We start from the raw sequence: 23,203 nt of genomic DNA, 5'->3' as shown, positions 1-23,203 counted from the left end.
AAGCTAAAAGGGAAAATATAGGTCTACTTACAAAATGGAGCTGTCTAAAGCTTGATATGAACTTATCAACCACTACACTCGTCGATCACTAGAAACTATAAAGTTATCGTCACCGTATTGATTAGTTCTCTCCATAGAACGCTGATAAAAATTGTTTGTTATCAAAAAGATTGTGACACCGACTACAAAACAATTGAGATTTTTTATCCGTAGAAAATGATTTCTAGTCATCTTTCTATTTATATAACCATTCACCACTCTTATATCCAATTTAAATTATATTTCATTCTTACACTTTTTGTGATTAAATATGCGCAACTGCATAAACATACACTCGCCGACAACGACCATTATATGTATATTCGCTGTAACACTTGTACAAGATTCAAATATGCTTTCTGTCAGGATGGCTGCCTGGTCGTGCGGTATGCGCGCTGGACTGTCGTTCACACCCTTCAGTGGTCCCGGGTTCATACCCTGCCCTCTGCCATCCCCCGTCATACTGCGGGAGGTTTGGAATAGGAAGTGAGTTATCTTCAGCTCTGAAGGAACATCCGAAACATGTCAAACATGCAAACAAAATACATATTTTATAAGTCCTTGCACTTTTATTACTACTAATACCTAATCTACGGCCCGCGGTCCATAACCGGTTCGTGACAGGCTGCTATCAAGCTATCCCCGAGCTATTCAAGTAGTTATAAAAAAAAAAAAGGTTTTATTAGTCTATTGTTAGTTTAAAATTCCTTTTACAATTCGACACAATCCTCTACACACAGGCTTAATTCCACTTAGCTTAGTTGGTACTTAACTGTCACGTGTTTATTATGTTTATTTGACTTGAAAATCCTGATGTTATAAACTTGTGACATATGTGGGTTCGGAGGTGCCTTGATTATAGTTCAAACACTTTAATAATCAATGAAGTAACAAAGTGCTGATATGTTTTCTTGAGTTTTAATTATTTAAAACTTCAACTTGAAACAATAAACATATGTACAAAGATATATAAAACAGATACAGGATTCAGTGAAAATGTTCAATAAAATGAGTAAATATTTACTTTAAAAACTAGCGACTACTAAGTCTAACTTTCTAGCTCTCTCTCTCTCTCACTCTCTCTCAAGCTAACACTCCGCCTTTTATCCCTTTCTTTAGAATAACGAACAGTGACAATTCAATACCCATCCTTGACTCCTTGACCCGTTTACATTTAATTTTCCTTTTAATTGTTTTTGTAATTCAACCTACGTTAATTATGTTTCCCTGTTGTAGCCTTGAACTAAGCTTTAATCGGCGTCTTTCTGGCATTAAAGCGTGAGCGCGCTGACCTGATTTGAGATAGGTACAATGTCCTCATTTTGTAAACAATGAGGTGTCACTAGGGACGTGACAATTACTACATCTAATATATAAAGTAGAATGTAAGGAATATGTATGTATGTCATTGTATGTAGTACGTATGTATGTATGTCCCACAATGAAATCAACACCGTTTGACCAATCTTGATAAAACTTAGCATAAATATTCCTTAGATCATGGCCGAGAACGTTGTGTATTATTAATGCCCCTCCCACAACCCGAAGGGCATAAAAATCAAAATAAAAAAGAAATGTATCACTATTAAAGAACGAAACCTTTTAACAAATCGGGTAAACCCGTTTTCGCAGTATTTCTTATTTGATATTAATAAATAACGGGTAAACCCATTTACACACTACTTTCATTTTCGTAGCAAAATAAAAAGAAAATGTTAAGGGACATGGATCTAAATCCGACCCTCTGGATCAGTAATACCCAAAACTAAGGCAGTATGCCCCGGTCATATCCGGCTAGTTTTCTAAATAAAACAAAATTAATTGATAATGGCTAATGGATTAGTAATTGGTTAATATGTTGATTGATTCGTGTGTTGTCATCGACACAGAATAATTGTGAAACGTTTCAAATCACTCCGACGCGCTCTTCTGACACCTACAGCGACACCTACAGCTGTGGTTCTCAAACTGTGGCCCGCGCACCCCCACTGGTCCGTAAGACGACCGAAAGGGGGTCCGCAAACGTATGAAAATTGTATGCAATTAAAATAAATTCTTCGCTAAAAGCCATCTAATCCGATCGGATAATTTTTAATAATAATCAACTCACCCTTCACAGCTGTTTTAATATGTCTAAAGTAAAGTAAAGTTTCCCCTTTCAGACCTTGCGATCTATGGGGCAGATGATGTTAAGATCATCTGTTTCTTAGGCCAAGGGTTAACGAGCAGGGTGTTATGTGGCCAGCACAACGACCAACCGCCTTTACTTTCCCCAAACTAAAGTCAGAGTTGGGTGACCTCAGGGGCGCCCTAAAAATCCTGAAATTCAAAATCACAGTCTTCACCGGGATTCCAAACCAGGACCTCAGGTTCGGAAGCCAAGCGCTTAACCACTCGACCACCACTTTAAACGTACTATTCTTTGACGAACTCATTTGTATACTGTGCTTTTATGTAGCATTTTTGAGTACTTAAAGGGATCCCCGGTCAAAGGTTTAAAAACCTCTGACAGAGCTCATTATCTATCTTATTAAAAAAGAGATCAAAATAATGTGGAAAAAGAGGGGGGGGTATGACCCGCGCGCACCATGCATAGTCAAGTATAGTTGTATAAAAACTAAATACAGATATCCCTGTTATTACTTTTTTTGAATTAACCCCTAAAGTGCTGAGATTTTTTTTTACATTGAGTGCATACAAAATGGATTTACAATTCTAGTGTTTAGAAGCTAAACAACCACACGCGTCTAAAGGGTTAATACAGTTAGACAACAGCAAAATAGACTTTTCATTGCTTTCCCTAGACGCAAAGGGAAGTAAATCTCGTCTCGCTTTTTCTCCTGACGTTAAAAGCAGACGATGTGTAATGATATGTGTTACATGTCTAATTAGCATGTAATTAACACGCTGTCATACTAATGTGTGTGTGAACACAAGAAGTAGACACTGAAGTGTGTAGGTTGTCTTCTCGGCCTTAGTTCGTGAGTCGGCCTATCTCGAGTCATCTGACTCCCAGGTATCACTGGACAGTTTGACTAGGACACACTGTGGATTTCATATCAAACTAAAATATGGCCTAATTAGAGACTTCCAATTGGCAAGTGGGCGTTGTTGAGAATCCGCGTGGCAGAAACATTTGCACAAGGGGGAAAAAAACATTTTCAAGGAAAATTTGAAGTTTCACTTTTAATAATTTTTTTTAAAAAGTTATCCCCCCTTCCAAGTGGCTACGCAAGGCCTAAATTTGGTGTGGGCGAGGTGTATTTTGCGAGGCCCTCTTGAGGAACAAATAATGTTTATTTAAAATAATATAAAATACAAACTGCCACATTTTTATTAATACTAATGCAATTGAAGAGAAATTAACAAAAGAAACAGAAATCCTTTATAATAACCCAAGAAAACATAAAGAAACTAGAACAAATACTAAATAGAGCTGTGAGATTTACAACAAACAAATATTCACGTTTGACTAGAGTGTCACTAGAGTAACACCTTTAAGTAAAATCACTTAACTTGGAGACACTTCAGGACCGAAGAATAAAAACTAAAGTAGCTATAATACATAAAACACTTAACCATGACTTACTAATAGAAAAGCAAAACCTAATGAAATACTCGGAAAGACACAAAGATAGAGGCACATTTCTTATTCCATACGCTAGAACAAATTCGTACAGGTGCTCCTCCTTCCCTACAAGTCATTAGAGATTGGAACGGGTTGCCTGAATCAGCCAGGAAAAACAACGACATAGCAGAGTTTCAGTCATTGATTAACAAGCATGACATGGATTGACACATGGAATGCTTAGGACGTAATTATATTTTTTTAAAGTAACGTCTGTAATTTATAAGATAAAGATAATAAGATAAAGATAATAAGATAAAGATAATAAGATAAAGATAATAAGATAAAGATAATAAGATAAAGATAATAAGATAAAGATAATAAGATAAAGATAATAAGATAAAGATAATAAGATAAAGATAAGATAAAGATAAGATAAAGATAAGATAAAGATAAGATAAAGATAAGATAAAGATAAGATAAAGATAAGATAAAGATAAGATAAAGATAAGATAAAGATAAGATAAAGATAAGATAAAGATAAGATAAAGATAAAATAAGATAAAGATAAGATAAAGATAAGATAAAGATAAGATAAAGATAAGATAAAGATAAGTATTTTCAGGCTCAAACAACTGAACGTTGTTCCTAAAATCCTTTACGAACTGGATGCGTGACAATTGACAATACCTGATTACAGAGGCGTATTGAGCAAAACGTGGGCCCGGGACAAGGTACTTTATTGGCTACCCCCCCCCCCCCTCCGAACAAAAAATTCTATGAACATCAAATAGAAATAAAGGCCACTTGTGGTGCCCCCCCTTGAGGGTGGCGCCCGGGGCATCTTACCCCCCACCCTTTCCCTCCACCTCACTACGCCTCTGCCTGTACATCATTTACGAGTGAGTTTGTTTCTTTAAAACAGAAAATATACCTGGCAATGAAGTGGATGCCGGACATTTTCACACTTTAGGACCAATGCCTGCTAGACCATGCACGACGCAAAAAAGGAGGACATGACATCTTCCTTTTGGAGGACGTTGTGGTAACCCTAGTTAACAATAACTGCTCTATAATAAGCTGCATTGTTTTTTGTTTTTTTTAAATTATTGTACATATACGTGTGGAGGCCTCTTGGCCCAGACATGTTCAATAGACCATTAACTCTTTCTCTCCTAACTGACGATACCAGCGTTGATTCCACCAGAATGTGGTAAATAATTACGGAGAGAAAGAGTTAAAACGTTTTGGGTAGAAATTCTTATTGAGCGTGTTTTTTTTCTACTCCCTCTTGAACCATCGATGTTGTGAATGCTTTTAGAGTGCCATGTGTTTATTGGGTGAAGTGGGAAATGTGTGAGTTCCTGTCAAGACAAAATAATCTATTATTTAATTAGCATTGCTTTTTAACGCCATGCTTTCGTTTTCGTCGTTTCGGGGGGGGGGGGGATACAGGGATATCATTCTGTATCCTGGTGTGCTCTGATGATGTCCCCTTTTAAGTTGTCGTTCGTTAAGTGATATCATGTGAATGTGTGAGTGTGTTTCGTATCCTTGTATTTCCCCATAGTTACTAAATATAAAACAAAAAGCACACGAACAACTTAAAAGCGTCTCATTTTCTAGGTTTTAATGACGATAACAAAAACCAAAAGTCTGGGTATTTAAACACAGAAGCAGAAACTGTAAAGATAGATATATATAACTAGAGATGCAGACATCAAAACCTGGGTATTTAACCACAGAAGCAGAACTCAAAAGCTGAATATCTAACTAGAGATGCAGAACTCAAAAGCTGGGTATATAACTAGATAAGGAAAACTCAAAAGCTTGGTGCAATATTTGAGACAAACGGAGATAACCTTATGGCATTAGATTGCAGAAAAAAAAAGGAAATTTAAAGCTGGAGTATTAGAGTGTAGAGAAACTCAAATCAAACAATTGGATGGTTGCCTGGCAGTGCGGTTTGCGCGCTGGACTGTCGTTCAGCTTTATCAATGGTTCCGGGTTCAAACCCTGCCCGCTCCCATCCCCAGTCGTCCTGCGGGAGGTTTGGACTAGGAAGTAATTATCTTCAACTCTGAAGGAACATCCGAAACATGTAAAAACATTTTACAAACAATTGGCGCGCCGATCAAACGATTGGGTTACACCGTTGCTAAAAATGGAAATCGAACTCTGGGATACTAGACGGAAATGAAACGAAACTGAACGCAAAGGTATAAAAGTCCAGGAACAATTTTAACAATCATTTGTATAAAACTGATTCATAAACCATTACACACCACCTGATACTCAAAAAGTTAGGCAAGAAAAAAAAAAGAGAAAAAAAATTGATTGACGGAGTTAAAACATCAGAATCCATATCTCACTAATTTATCGTGGCTCCCACTTTGTAACAGATCATCCGTCTCTCTGGGTCGCCTTCAGGCATAAATTGAAAGGTAAGTTACAGTAAAAAAAAAAGTAAGTATCAAGTGAGGGTAGTATATTCAAACCATCTTAAAAGTAATCATTTTCTATTATTTTTCTGCCCATACAAGTACGAGAAGAGTTTGGATGAAACCTGATACGGATTATAATTCTAGAAGACCCGAAACACGCCAGATGGAAACTACACATAAGCAGTACTTTATCCGTCATGTATTTAACCCCAGAGTTGTGTTATTTTTTTTAGGCTCGGAAGTATATATCTGATTTTACTAGTACGTTGATGTATAAATAAATATATAAATTAACATTTTAATATGTTTTTTTTTCTTTAATTAAAATTAACAATTAATTGTAGATTGTGTAATTTCGCTACACTCTACTAAAAGTACTCATTAGATAGAAATAATAGTTCTAATAAATATTTTTTTTACAATAAAATTAAATAGGTCTAGATCTATTTATGAATAAAATTAGATAGGTCTAGATCTATTTAGAATGGATGTGGGAGAAATTACTACAATTATCTAAGGTGACAAAACCCCATATATTTAGCCATATCAGTGACTACTGGAGGATCATTTTAAATTATTGGCATAAAAAAAATTAATTACTAGTAATTAATCGAGTTATTGGTTAATTTTTTTTATTATTGATTTGGTGATAGTCATCATCAGTAAATAATTGTGCAAAGTTTCAACTTGATCCGATAATGGGTGAGGGAGAAATAACGTATTTAAAAGTTTTACTAGACAGACAAACAGACAGAGTGAGTTTATATAATTGTTTTTTAAATATATAAATTCTGTCTGTATCTTGATCTAGATTTAGATCTAGCAGAGTTAAAATCTTGAAAATATATTTTCTGAGAGTCCACCAATGAATACCAATAGAAATGATGAAATTAGGTTTAATGGCTTCAAATGTATTTACTAGATTTACAGTCTCCTAGAGTCGCTGTTCGCCACTATATCATCTCTTGCATAGAAATGTTTTGTTTTACATGTTTCGGATGTTCCTTCAGAGTTGAAGATAGTTTACTTCCTAGTCCAAACCTCCCGCAGGACGACGGGGGATGGGAGCGGGCAGGATTTGAACCCTCGACCATCGATAAATCCGAACGACAGTCCAGCGCGCAAACCTCACGACCAGGCAGCCATCAATACGAAATACAGTACACTGCAAAATCCAGAACTTTTGAAAACAAAAAAAAAAGGGGGGGGGGTTCATTTGACCGCCCCCCTGAGGGATAAAAAGGTTAGTGAATGTGTATTATATATATATATATATATATATATATATAATACTTCAACAACATAGCTCATTAGGCTAATGCAATAATTGTAGGAAGTTATATAGGTCTGTGTTGCGTGTCGTCGCTTGGTTTTTGAGAGGCTTGAGTCAATGCCACTTAAGCTCTCGAAGGCCAAGGCTGAGTACCAGAGGCGGCCTTTTATCAGAGCGCGGGGTCCTGGGCGAGTGACCTAAGCGGGGCCATGATTCTATATTTACAGTACCACATCACGTTAACTGGATGGCTGCCTGGTCGTGCGGTTTGCGCGCTGGACTGTCGTTCGGACTTATCGATAGTCCCGGGTTCAAACCCTGCCCGCTCCCATCCCCCGTCGTCCTGCGGGAGGTTTGGACTAGGAAGTAATTATCTTCAACTCTGAAGGAACATCCGAAACATGTAAAACATTTTACAAACAAACTGGCTCGTCCGCCTCTAAAGCTGTAGGACTTATTTTGCTACTAAACATAGTAGCTTATAGTATCTTATGTAGGTACTGTACTATTGGCCTTTCACTAATTACATACTGTATTGTAATTGTTCTGCATGAAATATTTCGCCTTTTAAGGTTAATAAACGTAACTAATGATTCAGAAACATTTTGCATGAAAAATGAACATTCTATATATATAATTCTCTTCTTCCCTCAAGAGTTTGGACGAGAAGAAGAAGTAAAGGAAAGATTACTCTCTTATTTCTGCAATTTTATTTTTTGAGTTTTTCAAAAGATTTTAATAATTCCCGGATATTTCCATGACTTTTTCGTATATTTTGTTATTATAAGTTATAGAATGGTTAATTTAATAATTTACACCTAGAATTTGCGCGGGTCCTTTGAATAATAATAAATTATGCTCTGCACGCTTGAGTCAAAAAGGAACTAAATTACGGAGGAGATCCAGATCTCTTGCAAGAACCAAACAGTTGCCTAGACGGTCACAGACGGATTCAGTCAAGGAACTTTCCGTTCCTCTAGGGACAGCTACACTAATGGCGAGTCCTGCACGGTTAGCTTGGTACAACATAGGAAAAAGCGGGGAAATCCCGGTGTGCTCGGCCTTCGGCCATGCATTCTAATCCATGAGCCCGGAGTGCCGGATATATCGGAAATAGCAATGCTTTACATAGGCATTGACTTTGACCTCTTCCAGACAGAACGGTTCGTTCAAGCAGACTTACACGCCTAGAGTTCGAAGAGCCTTCGGCTCAACTCTTTTGACAATCACACGGAGCCAACATACAATATTAGAAAATCCAGATTGTTATTGTCGTCTGTCATATATTTGGCTTCACGACAAAAAAAAAAGGGGGGGGGGAAGTTGGGAGAAGAGATAGTCTAAGTGGCCAGTTTGAGCGCTGTTACAAATCACAGAATTTAAAAAAAGCAAGTGAAGGAAAAAAAATGTCAGTTACTAAGCCGCTTTCTTCTTTGGCTACTCTCGCCCCACCTCTCACTAATTAAAGCGTGTGTGAAACTTAATCTAGACAGTTTACACACTGTGTGTCAACCTAGATATGACACATTAAAGTTTTAACAAATGTAGTAAGGTCTCCCTTTGAGAAAAAACCTGGCAACTTGTGGCAGAAATACACATGTTTTTGTGGGGTAAGGTTTACTTTGGTGTCGTGTGGCCCCCACATTCGTCAGGTACCTCTTACTGCTAGGTAGACTCAAGGACATCATAAAACATACGAATTAATTATTTTTTTTTATAATCAACGGGATTTGAGCTCAAAATACTTAGTTTTCGAAACAACGCGTTACCACCCGGGCACCACACCCCAATGAATGACACATTATGTGTTTTTATTTTTAATGATACTAAAAGCAAAGCCTAAGTTTACAATCATATCGAGCTGAACCGATTTGACTGCATAAGGGATTCGTGTTTCAATTTGTAAACCTTTTTCTTGTGGACAAAATATGGACTTAGCTTAGTTATCGAGCATGCTGGGAAATAATCGTCAGTTTAGAAATAACTCTTAGTTTCAGTTTCGATTTCTAGCCCTAATTAGTTACTAGTAAATTTTAGGTTACAATCATAGACACAATGGTTACAATATTTTATTACGTTAATCAAATCATTCAAATGTAAAAAAAAAAAAATAACAACAGGAGGGTGTCTGTCCAGGGCTTTTGCAACAGAGGATTTGAGCCACTCAAGCCCTCACTCGGAGTTTATCTTATATAATACAGACGTTACATAAAAAAAGATAATTACGTCCTACGCGTCATGCATTTTGTCACACATGTTAACCAATGACTAAAATTCTGCCAATTCTTTGGTTTTCTTGGCTGGCTCAGGCAATCCATTCCATGCTCTAATAGCACTAGGGAAGAAGGAGTATTTGTACAAATTTGTCCTAGCAAAGGAATGTGCCTTTGATGATGATGACGATGAATGTAAAAAAAAAACAAGAGAATTAAAATTAGAGAAACGTCTTCTGGGTTATTAGATATTTCATGTCATCATGATAGCAGACGCGTAGTGAGCTAAATGTGCGTCAGGGTCCCGGGGCAAGGTACATTATTGGAAATATAGGCTGAGTGTGGCGCCCTGGGCATCTTGCCCCCTTGTCCTTCTCACTACGCCTCTGCAGGATGGTGTCGAATTCAAGCCTGCAGTCCTCCTATTCTGTCCTGTATGAGGTTTGGAATGGACCTTTAATAATCTACTTACTCCGCAATGGAGGGTTACAGCTTTTTAAACAATCACAACATGCTGCTGACGGATGTTGACCTTGCAGCACCAAACTGCTGGTTGACAACTAAATCGCTGCAGGCGTATTATAGTTTAACTTGAGATAATTTGAATTACTTCTTTGTGAGCAATACTAAATGGAACTTTCATACAGTCGTAACCTAATTAGTTCGAATATCTTTACTTAAATTATTATAATTCAAGTGCGAAAAGAAAATCTAAATCGACCACATGCGGACAATGGTTATACTGGCCCTGGTTGTGGCAAAATATGTAGGTCACAGCTGGGGCTGCGCAGCCACGGGAAATACTGCATTACTCACTAATCTTCGGACTCGAAGACAATCCTTATTATATTATTATAATTCAAGAATGTTCACACTAGCATAACGTAATTTCTATGACTTCATGAACTTGAGAGGCCTTATATGTTTAGTCGCGACGTTCTGTCGGACCCTTTTAAAAGGGAAAATTATTTAAGGGGCCATACTGCACTTCCAAGCATCCATTTCCACGTCGGTTCGGGGCCCATTAGGGTAGCGGCCCACAAGACATTTGCCCAAAATGTCCATAGAGTCAGTCCGCTCGAGACCAACGGTCATAGAAGGCCTGAACACTGGCCTACAACGTCGCAACCAATAGAAAGTGGAGACCAATAGCTTGTTGCCATGTCACATTTCTGACGTTGTAACGAGCGATTGGTCTCCACTTTCTCCAGGTTGCTACGTCACTGACTCACAGGTCAGGGTTGATATCTACTATAACAATTGGTCTCGGTCCGACCCTGCTTCCGCAATCCCGTTTTCCAAAATCGTTATGACGCCCATGACACCCATTTAAAAAAAACATCAACAATTTAGAGCTCATGTATGTACCACTTAGAATTTCTTCGCATATTCAAATTCAAGCAGGTGATCGTGTCGCGACCAGGCTGTAACATCTTCGAAGTTGGCAGGGCCTGTGTCTCATGTATATATTACTAATGTTAGGTCTTTATAAGCTAAAGACTAGCGATTGAAGTTTCCTATAGCCAGTAGGTAAGGTGAAGTGGGGCTGGACTTAAGCCTTGATTTAAAACAGATAACGTCTTGCCTAGCTCACATATCACCAGCAACAAAGATAACACTGACAAATCACGATCTCGAACACAGTAACAAGGAGCGTAGCATATAGGGTTGGTTTGTTGAATCTGATCCATTATACAGGAGTAAATAGAAATGGGATTACCAGTCATTCTGCTAAAGGGGATATGTCCTGTTTTACAAAGCAAGGGTCTATTCAGCTCCCTCTGTCAGGCTGGTACAATTTGTGTACATGTTATTTCTCCAGAACACTTTCTCGAATCAGATTAAAACTTCTCTCCACATCTCTCAATATGTAGCATTTATTTCCCTTACTCGATAGGAAACAAAATAATTAATTGACTCATTTAAAATAAAATGATTCATTTTTTGTTATAATAAATAATAGTTTAAAGTTTCAACTTAATCCGAGAACAGGTGTGGAAGAAATAACGTTTACAATTATTTAAGGGGACGAAATCCGATATATTGATACATAACTGCGCATACTGAAGAATTAGCGTCCCTAGTTTGTATCAAACAAAACCCAGTAATTGATTGACTAATTGGTTAATCTTTTAATTGATTCATGTCTTATCTACGCCAGTGGTTCGCAAACTTTTTTTTTCTTAATGGAACACCTCGAACATTCTGAGTACAATTTACTTTTTTTAAAGAGAAATTAATTCACGTAGTGGTCTAATGGTTCATTATTCCAGTAGTTCGTGGGACACCAAGTCAGGCCTCACGGAACACAAGACTAGAAAACACAGCTTGGGAAATACTGGTCTACGGGACTAGAAAACACAGATAGGGAAATACTGGTCTACGGGACTAGAAAACACAGCTTGGGAAATACTGGTCTACGGGACTAGAAAACACAGCTTGGGAAATACTGGTCTACGGGACTAGAAAACACAGCTTGGGAAATACTGGTCTACGGGACTAGAAAACACAGCTTGGGAAATACTGGTCTACGAGACTAGAAAACACAGCTTGGGAAATACTGGTCTACGAGACTAGAAAACACAGCTTGGGAAATACTGGTCTACGGGACTAGAAAACACAGCTTGGGAAATACTGGTCTACGGGACTAGAAAACACAGCTTGGGAAATACTGGTCTACGGGACTAGAAAACACAGCTTGGGAAATACTGGTCTACGGGACTAGAAAACACAGCTTGGGAAATACTGGTCTACGGGACTAGAAAACACAGCTTGGGAAATACTGGTCTACGGGACTAGAAAACACAGCTTGGGAAATACTGGTCTACGGGACTAGAAAACACAGCTTGGGAAATACTGGTCTACGGGACTAGAAAACACAGCTTGGGAAATGCTGGTCTACGGGACTAGAAAACACAGCTTGGGAAATACTGGTCTACGGGACTAGAAAACACAGCTTGGGAAATACTGGTCTACGAGACTAGAAAACACAGCTTGGGAAATACTGGTCTACGGGACTAGAAAACACAGCTTGGGAAATACTGGTCTACGAGACTAGAAAACACAGCTTGGGAAATACTGGTCTACGGGACTAGAAAACACAGCTTGGGAAATGCTGGTCTACGGGACTAGAAAACACAGCTTGGGAAATACTGGTCTACGGGACTCGAAAACACAGCTTGGGAAATACTGGTCTACGAGACTAGAAAACACAGCTTGGGAAATACTGGTCTACGGGACTAGAAAACACAGCTTGGGAAATACTGGTCTACGGGACTAGAAAACACAGCTTGGGAAATACTGGTCTACGGGACTAGAAAACACAGCTTGGGAAATACTGGTCTACGGGACTAGAAAACACAGCTTGGGAAATACTGGTCTACGGGACTAGAAAACACAGCTTGGGAAAGTATGGTCTACGAGACTAGAAAACACAGCTTGGGAAACTCTGGCCTACGCCAATGAATAATTGTGCAAAATTTGAACTGGATTTAAGAATGAATGTGGGAGAAATGACGTGTTTACATTTTTTTTACCAAACAGACAGATAGAGTTGATAAGTTTTGCAATAAAAATGAGAATGAAAAAGAAGAAGATATGCGCTGAGTTGTGTCTGCTGGGCAGTACGAAAGCCTTCTCGCGCTTACCCACGCCCCCTATAAATGTCCACAAAAGACTAAGGGTCGCACTGAACATGTAAACACAGAGGAAGAAGAATATTGGGTAGGTCAAGGACATTGCATTTCCTACCAAATAAGCTACACATGTGACAATGGCTGTGTACTATAAGCAACAGATCACCAAAACAGTGGTCGATAAAATCGTTTAGTAAAAAAAAAATGTATATGACTAGATAGGTTTAGAGAGTAGAAATACGGTAGAGCTATAAGTAGAGGATTTCACTTCAAGTGCAGACGACAAAACTGCCATTCTCGTCTGTATCTCTCTCTTTAATTTGTAATCCGCTTTTTTAATTAACACAGATTAACCGAGATGACATATAGTATACATAGAGTGTATAACTCTGTTTAAAAAAAATGTTATAAGATAAAAAGAATATATAACTCTGTTTAAAAATGTTATAAGATAGCCTAGATGATTACTCAGAGGGCAGTATGCTGGTATAAGTGGATATACTCAATGATAATTCGTTTGAAATAAGTAGTTTTGGGTCGATGTCTATGACCTGTAGTTAAAAATGTAAGGCCCGGTCGTGATTCTCAGCATCCAACTGTTTTGTAAGGTTTGTGATTAATCTATAATCTAGCCCCTGTGTTGTTGCATGGGGATCGAGGAGTTAAAAAACACCGCTGAGTTTTGTGTCCTGCCGCATGTGGTTGTGTGGTTTCTTTTTGTAAAACCCACGTTTAAATATTGTAATTTTCTTATAATAAAATGGGGGGCCATACTTTGAATACAATATTGTGATATGAAAATTAATTAATTATATATTTCTTTAGTAAGTTGGAAGATTTGGTTTAGTCAGTGCAATTTTTAATATCCAGTTGTATAGTGGTACCTATCTGTAGTGCATATAGTGCATGTATACATTATCAACAAAACGTTTTAGTAAATCTTACAATTATGGTCTACATGTACGTGCATATATACTGCTAAAAGTATTCAGAAAGAACTAGCCTATATAATCGCGTCTTACCTTTGAGCAGTGTATAAAGTAAGAAATGAAATAGTCTCTCCTGTGTAGAATTAGATCTACGCTTGGTCCAAACTTCCTTTACTACCGCACAAAGAGCTCAATCTTTTTTTAAGCCTAGGGCGCGGTGACACAAGCCCAGTCACTAAGATGTGATCCAATGCGCATGTCTGCTAACCTTGTGAAACTGATTAGGCCTATTGAGCTTTTCCAAGTAAAGGAGACATTCGTAAGTAAAGAAATTAATTAGCGCGAATCGAATCTATGTATCATTCATGGGGGCAGATTCTACTTTTTCCTCCGAGGACTGTATTTAAGTAAATGCTACATATATCCTACTGGCGAGCCGCCCTCTAAACTGTTACATTTATGAAACAAATGCGCGCATAGTTCTACTAAGATTATAAAGGGAGTTTGTATACTACACAAACTCGTAGGGGACCCGGTGGCTCATAGATTCAGTTGCACACAAACCTTCTATATAACCTCTAGTTCAGTGATGCCCAACCTAATTCGACCTGCGGGCCATTTTAATTTCCGACACTCGTGTCGCGGGCCACATACCGAAAAGATACAATACGAAATGAAATTGACCTGGAACTATTTGATTAGAAACCCATGGATCTAATGCTTACATTAATTAGTAAGATGTTTGAAGTTTATCTTTTTTTTTTTTACCATACGGAAAATGACTTAATTTCTCTACTTAAAATGTGAGTAACATTGAATCTAGCTTAACCACCGACACATTTTCTTATCTCTTTTTGGTAAATATTCTAATCGATCATCCGATCTCTAGGCGTTGTTTAACAATTTTTTTATTCGCGGCTCAAACCAAGAATGTCGCACATATTTATTTTATAATGACTGTTATATGTTGTTGTTTTCTTTTTAAACAGCAAAACTTTCTTTAAAATTCTAATACATTTGCTTATTACACAAAAAAGTAAAGATCCGTTTTCTTTCCGGATAGATTATACATCTAGTCCATTTCATAAACACACAATGTTAAAGGTCATTGTACCAATCCATCAGAGAGAAAGCTAGCGCCCTAACATAGGTAAAGAGACCTTTATTAACCTTTTTGGAGATTTTCTACTCTTTGAACATACGTTTCGGTGGCCCGAATGGAACCATGTCACGGGCCAGATCTGGCCCGCGGGCCGTATTTTGAGCATCACTGCTCTAGTTAATTACTCTTCTGTTTTTAAATAAGTTTTATTCACGTGAAACACTGCACCCATCTTATCTCAATCTTCGGAATAGAAGACAATGCCATTAATAATTCATAGATTGAAAGACCGGTGCTTTCTTATTTAAACCATAAAGTTTCTAAAACAAATGCACGCATAGCTCTACCAAGATTATAAAGGGAGTTGGTATACTACACAGACTCGTGGGCGGCCCCGATGGCGCATAGAGCCAGTTGCAAACAAACCTTCTTATAATAATAATAATTCATAGATTGAGAGACCAGTGCTTTCCTTGTATTGAAATAATTTTGAGCTACAAATGGAAGAGCTTGAAAAAATTTGATTCTGCAGTTCAAAAATGTGCACACAAAAAAACTTAGAATATACCTTTAAAAAAAACATAGCTTCTCAACAAAACACCGGATGTACCAAAAAGCTTGCTAGTTTTTTTCCGCCCCTGTATAAAAATCTCCGATGCATAATCCGTTTTTATAGACAAAAGAGTGGGCGAGGAGCTGAGCTTGGCTTCCAAACCGGGGGGGTCCACGGTTCGAATCCTGGTGAAGACTGGGATTTTTTTTTAAATTTCGGGATCTTTGGATGCCTCTGAGTCCACCCAGCTCTAATGGGTACCTGACATTAGTTGGGGAAAAGTAAAGGCGGTTGGTGGTTGTGCTGGCCACATGACACCTTCTTTAGCCGCGGGCCACAGAAACGGATAATTTTTACATCATCTACCCCAGTGATGCCCAAAATACGGCCCGCGGGCCACATCCGGCCCACGACGTGGTTCCATCCGGCCCGCCGAAATGTCGGCACAATGAGTAGACACCACCCTCCAAAAAAAAAAAGGGGGGGTTGACTTATGAATCTTTACCTACGTTAGGGCCCTTTATTTTTCTTTAATTGATTGGTACCATGAACTTTTACATTAGTGTGTTTATGAAATGAGAATCTACCAGAAAAAGAGAAGGCATCTTAACTTTTTTTGTGTGTGAAACATGTTAATAAGCCAACATATTTGATTTGTAAAGAAAGTGTGGCTGTTTAAAAAAAATAAAGAACAACATATAAACGTCATTATGAAACAAACATGACGACATTCTTGGTTTGAGCGCAAATAAAAAAAATTTAACTACGCCGAGAGATTGGAGGATCGATAGAGGAATATTGACCACAAAAAAACGACAAGAAAGCAGTCGGTGGTAAAACTAGCTGCAGTGTTGCTCTTATTTTAAGTACAGAAATTAAGCCGTTTTCTTGACGAGTGGAAAAAAATATCACTTCAGATATCCAATTCCTTAATGAAAGCACTAGATCCATGGGTTTCTAATCAAATAGTTTCAAATTTAGGTAAATTTCGTTTTTTTTTGTTGTACCTTTTCATTTATGTGGCCCGCGACACGAGTGCCAGAAATTAAAATGGCCCGCAGGTCGAATTAGGTTGGGCATCACTGATCTACCCTATAGATCGCAAGGTCTGAAAGGGGAACTTTTATAGACAAAAGAGCAGAGTTGGTCAGGGGTCAATGATCAATGTGTGAAGAGTTGGTCATGTGTTCGTGGTCACTTTAAAAACTTCCTTATACCACTACCAGTCCGGGGGTGGGGTGGGGGGGGGGTTGGGGGTTTACATGTCATTTATCGTCACCGAGAATTACATAGAAGTCAAATTCATAAAGCGCTGGTAGTGTGCGTGTGTGTGTGTCTGTGAGTGTTTGCTTCTCTTTTGTTATTGTTATAGCAATAAAACTGAGCTGGAGAATTGTAGTTAAACTGAATTTCCATTAATTTGGACCAATAAAATGATCTTATCTAAAGTTAGTAGCGTTGGTCGATAGTCTGTAGTCAATATGAGTAGCGTTGGTCGGTAGTCTGTGGTCAATATGAGTAGCGTTGGTCGGTAGTCTGTGGTCAATATGAGTAGCGTTGGTCGGTAGTCTGTGGTCAATATGAGTAGCGTTGGTCGGTAGTCTGTGGTCAATATGAGTAGTGTTGGTCGGTAGTCTGTGGTCAATATGAGTAGCGTTGGTCGGTAGTCTGTGGTCAATATGAGTAGTGTTGGTCGGTAGTCTGTGGTCAATATGATTAGTGTTGGTCAGTGGTTACTGTGAGTAGCATTGGTCAGAGGTTCGTGGCTAATATGATCATAGCTGTTTAGTAGTCAATGTGTTAAGAGATTTTCTTTGGTTCGTCGTCACTGTGAGCAGAGTTGGTCAGTAATTAATGTAAGCAAAGATATCAAGTGGTCCGCGTGATGTTCAGTGGTTGCCAGTTACTTTGAATAGAGGTGGTCAGAGATTGGTAGTCAGATTTGGACAGGGGTCAATGTGATTTGATATGGTCTTTTTTTTATGTTCACTGTGAGAAGAAATGGTCAGTGATCAATGTGTTATTCAGGGCTCAGTGGTCAATATGGGTTGTTTTGGCCAGTAGTCATTTTTTCAATATGAGCAGCATTGGTCAGTGATCGAGGGTCATTGTGACCAGCATTGGTCAATGGTCAGCTTGAGCAGAGTTTGCAAGTGGTCAACGTAACATTAACTTGTTTGGAAGATAAGTGAAGAAGTTATATGAGCAGCGTTGGTCAGTGGCCGATGGTCAACGCGAGTATCATTGACTATAGTCGGTGGTCACTGTGAGCAACATTGGTCAGTGGTCAACGTAACATTAACTTGATGGAAGGTAATTGAAAAAGTCAACGAAACGTAACACGGAGAGCTCTAAAATGTGTTAATTAATTTAAAGTGATGTGCAGTTTGGCCAGTATTCCATTGTCCGAGCCTATATCCAGTAATAAAAAATAGATTTTAAAAAATGTAGGTCAGTGAGGCCCAACCTTTTTTTTTTAATCTGTAGACATATAAGTCCCTAACAGACCCGGCCTTAGGTATAGGCAAATTAGATAAGCTGCTTGGGTCCTCCGATTTGTGTGGGCCTCGCATAGGACTAAAAACATTTTTTTAGATAAGAATTAGAGAAACTTGTCCTCAATGGTATTGCTGGAGGACACTAAAAAAAAAAAAAAGTAAAGTTTCACTTTCAGACCTTTCGATCTATAGGGCAGATGATGTTAATTAAGGTCAACGGTTTCTTAAGCCAACGGTTAATGAGCAGGATGTCATGTGGCCAGCGCAACGACCAACCGCATTCACTAATCCCAATTAAAGTCACATGCCCATTACAGTTGGGTGGACTCAGTCTCTACTGCAGGGGTTCTCAACCTGTGGGTCGCGACCCCCCTTGGGGGTCGATTGACGATTTGCCAGGGGTCCCCTAAGACCATCGAAAATATGGATTGTTATTGTCTACTCTTCTATTTCTGTATGTGTGTGTTTGAAGAGGGGGGGGGGGTTCGCGCCAGAGTAGGGGATTGTAAAAAGGGGTCGCCGAGCTTAAAAGGTTGAGAACCGCTGTCTAATGAGATTCGGAAGCCAAGCGCTTAACTATTTAATCACGCAACTCGCGTCTGGTTCAAGAAAAAAAAAGGTCACCCCCACCTCCGTTACGTGGATGTAATAAAACGGGACCTAAAAACAGTGAACATTGAGAGTGGCCAGTTGGGAGTGACCATTGAGACTGACCATTGCCCTAGACCGCACTAGATGGAAGGGGACGGTGACCAAGAAATATATGGACAGTGAAAAAACATGAGCATCAGCTCTGGAAGAAAAGGGTGCAATACGAAATGACCAGCTCCTCTACCACCAAAGCGAAAGCCACCTTAACCTGCGATATATGTGGACGGGAATATCTCTCCAAAATAGGGCTCCACAGCCACATGGAAAAGTGTTCGAGATTAACCATAGTCGTTCTACGACTGAAAGGAGGCTTAATATGATAATTGTATCAGTTTGGGTCAGTCATGTGATTAAATTTGTAATAGATCTTGACCAGCAATAATAATTCTTTGCGATTAGAAATAGTTTTACCGATTATTTTTCTTTAGCGCAATTTCATGCTTGTAGCTTTCTCAATGCGCTATGGTCCTATCACTTGTCCAGACCAGTTGCGAAAGGGGTGAGAAGGGGTATCCTAGTTAATGCTTTTGTGATCGCTTTTTTTTTTTTAATGCATGATAAAACTTTGTCACTCTGAGCTCAATGTTCCTCAGGGGGACTAATTCAATTTATACTACCACATCTCCCTAGTACGATTTCTTTCCCATATTTTATATGGCCTCCTTAAGTCGCGAAGCGACAATGGATAATCTCATGGATGATGAGCTGTGGTCGGAACAATGCCGCCCGCACATCCGTCCCCCTCCCCCTCCCCCCACAGCTGATGTATCAAAAGGAACGGCAAGTGCCAATAGGCTAATCCTTTATTTAGCCAATGTAATTAAAGATGTTAATCAACTACTTTAATACATTGCAAAAATAAAAATTAAAATAAAATAAAAAGTTGAAGGAAATTCACTCAAAAATTTAAATTGTGGCTCAAATTTTGTTGATAATACCGATAATTACAGCTGCTGGTGAAAGGAACTTTTCAAAATTAAAATGAAAACAAAATTATTTAAGAATTATAATGAGTCAAGAACGATTTCAAACCTATCAGTTTTAACATTAAAGCCGATAGCCCTCTAAGCCAGGGGTTCTCAACCTGTGGGTCGCGACCCCCTTGGGGATCGATTGACTATTTGCCAGGGGTCGCTTAAGAACATCGAAATTATGGATTGCTATTGTCTACTCTTCTGTTGCTGTATGTGTGTGTCTTGGGGGGTGGGGGGTGGGGGTCGCGACAGAGTGGGGGATTGTAAAAAGGGGTCGCCGAGCTTAAAAGGTTGAGAACCGCTGCTCTAAGCCCTCTAAGGTGAATTAAAGAAAAATAGGCCTATATGTTCCCTCTTTTCTCTTAATTAATGGCATTTTAAAAATATAAATGTTTTCATTATTTTATAGTAGATAAGAGGACCTCGCAAAAAGATACGTCGCCCACACATATCTTGTAACCGCCTCTTGCGGTATAAGCATGAAAAAAATATGTACAAATCATGAAGTCCAAATGGACTCCAAATCATATGTGGCTTCATTACGCACTGTAGGCAGACGTTTCCGGATGCCGGATGGGACCGCGCCACGGACCAGATGAGACTCGCGGGCCCTCTTTCTGGCATCACTTGTAGATCAAAATGGAGGCTCATCGTAGGCACATTGATTTCCTTGAAGTGTGTTTTCTCTACATCTCAATATCTTCTACTTCCGTGATTAAAAGCGATGTCTTTGAGTTCAAAATAACTTTCATTAGAGTACTAAAACAGATCCATCTGTGACATACATATTTTCCCACAACCAACACTACCAAAGCAATTGTCTTTGAACAATAATTAATTGTACACTAGGAGATGAATCAATTAAAAAAATAGCCAATTAGTCAATGAATTATTGGTAATCAATTATACGTTTGGTATTGAATATTGGAATAACTTGTACATTATTGAGAGATATATAGTTGTAAGTGTAAGAGTTCTTTCCCTTAGATAAGCTTTTCTTTTTTTTTTTAAGGATTTTTTATATTTTGCTTGATTCAAAAATAATTTTCTGTCAGGCGTCCTCTTTGCGTGTGAGAGAAAGCTTATGCGAAAACTGATTTTTTGTAAAACTAGATCTAGTCACAGCGTTTTGTTGTGCAGCATGTTGAGTACCCACATTTTATATATGTCTGTGATACAACACTTGAAGGTTTATATAGGTAGGTCAAAACTAAAACCATTGTTTCCGTTTTCACGAACCATAAATTTCTTGATTCTATTCTCTCCAGATCTATTATTATAAAAAATAGACTATAGTGAGTATAGACTAGATCTAGAATTCTAGATAGTCTCGACTCCCAACAAATTTTCTGATTTTGATCTTTTTCATTTCTCTGTAATCACTATAGATCTACTACTATACTTAGAGACCGTAGATCTAGGAATCTAATCAGACTTAGACTAGGACTAGTCAGTCTAGTCTCACTGTCACTCTCAGACTCAGTCTGTCTAAGAAGTAAGAAGTCTACCAAAAACCAAGTCTCTAGATCTAGATCTAAGTCGTAGACTGTAGACTAGTACTAGTACTAAATTATTATCTAGATGATGTAGACCAGTGATTCCCAAAGTGGTCTATATAGACCCCCAGGGGTCTACGAAGACTTCCAAGGGGGTCTACGAAAGTGAAAAAGAAAATTAGGGGTCTATGACTACTATGAGATGTCCATGGGGGTCTATGACTTTAATGTCACACCCCATTAATGTAATCATTTCAAACACTTATAAATGATTTGTACCTTAGTTATAAATATCTGGTTAAAAGTAAAATAGTTGTATTTAATTTAAATACTTATTTAAATAGATAGTTAATTTTGTCTACATGTAACCAAGGCTTAACAAAAAGAAATCTTGATTTTAAAGCGTCGATTATTTATTTCCTTGAAGTAACGTCTGTATTATATAAGATAAGAATAAGAGCCTTTTTATGACCATATGAAACCAATTACACTCGAGGATTATTTGAGACGATGCCACCCTGATAAAAAAGAGAAAAGTGTGAAAAAAAGTTCAGAATAGACTCACAAAAACTTTCTTCAACATCATATAGAAAAGATGGTGGTTTGTAAGCGTTTTACAAGATTTCTTTACCTATAGCCAAATACGGAAATAAAAACATTGATTTTACCAGCCCTTGAAGTAGTTTTAAAAACTGTTTTACACAAACCTTCATCTGATATTATGAAACGAATTTCTTTTAGTAACACTACAGTTCAAGGGCACATCGGTGGGTTGGGCAATAAAGCTGTAAACTGCCTAATGGTCATCAGCTCCATATTTTTCCCCAGGGCTGACCCATGAAACGTTTCCCATGTTTGGGTGTATAGCTGCAAAGCAGCAGAGGTTTGAATTCTATTTTCCTTCGGCTAGGCGGGCTGCAAGGCAAGGCTAATGAGTCCCTCCTGCCCGAAGCTTACTGGTTTAGGCACCAGTAACTCACCTTTGCCCCTTCTCCTGTTAGTGAAAACAGCTCCGCAGGCCCAAAATATTTGATAATACATAAGGCAAATTAATGAATTAATATTTAATGTTTGAAGGATGATGAACATGAAAAAAAAAACAACCCATTTCCAATGTGCATGGTGATTCCAGCAATACATATTAATTGTTATTTTAATAGGTTTAAATTTGAATTATATAGACTGTAAAAAAAGATAGATCTATCTAACTTATGATGTAGCTTTACATTACTTTTCACTCTTTAACTCACTGCAGTTAGAAATTTGTTTAAAAAATTAGTTTGTGAATGTGCAAAAATGCAATATAAGTTAAGCAGGGGGTCTACCGAAAATCAGAAAACATGGCAAGGGGTCTACGAGACAAATAAGTTTGGGAACCACTGATGTAGACTTTAGAATGCTCGATAGTCTTACCAGTCTTAATTAGTTAATAACAATGATCTATTTCCAGACTAGTAGAGATCTCTCTCTAACTAAGACTAAACTCTTAACTAAGACTAAGAGTCTAGAAAAAATATACATACATATAGTATAGACTATAGACCTATTATAAATTATTATACTAATGACTAATTATTATTTTTATAGTACTATACTGTAACTAGATCTATACATATAAATAATAAAATATATTATAGGATCTATAGTCTATAGTAATTTTTGTCTTCTGAACCCCCTATTTTCTGACATTAGCGAACACACTACAATCTTTGTTAAAATGAGCCTTTATTTTGATAGCTATGACAAAACTAGTCTATTGTTTTTATTTATACTCCATTTCTTTATAGTTCAGACAATTTATTATCATTTAGTTTTGTTTACTCTGAAA

At 38.0% G+C, this 23,203-nt stretch overlaps 1 protein-coding gene across 2 annotated transcripts in view; it reads right to left on the bottom strand.

Annotated features, from left to right (window-relative positions):
* LOC106050766 (annexin A7-like) overlaps positions 1–14,353 on the bottom strand; it is a 36,519-nt gene extending 22,166 nt beyond the window's left edge. Inside the window, exon 1 of one of the 2 annotated variants that reach the window (XM_056012539.1) lies at positions 14,195–14,353. The gene's annotated coding sequence lies outside the window, so the exon portion shown is untranslated. Of the gene's footprint in view, positions 1–31; positions 190–14,194 lie in introns of those variants that run through there. The other variant, XM_056012538.1, reaches the window with a different exon arrangement.
* Between the last annotated feature and the right edge of the window lie 8,850 nt (positions 14,354–23,203).

Source organism: Biomphalaria glabrata, chromosome 15, assembly GCF_947242115.1.
Source record: "Biomphalaria glabrata chromosome 15, xgBioGlab47.1, whole genome shotgun sequence".
NCBI lineage: Eukaryota > Metazoa > Mollusca > Gastropoda > Planorbidae > Biomphalaria > Biomphalaria glabrata.
Note: the sequence above shows the minus strand (reverse complement) of the source record. Positions and strands in the feature narration are given on the sequence as shown.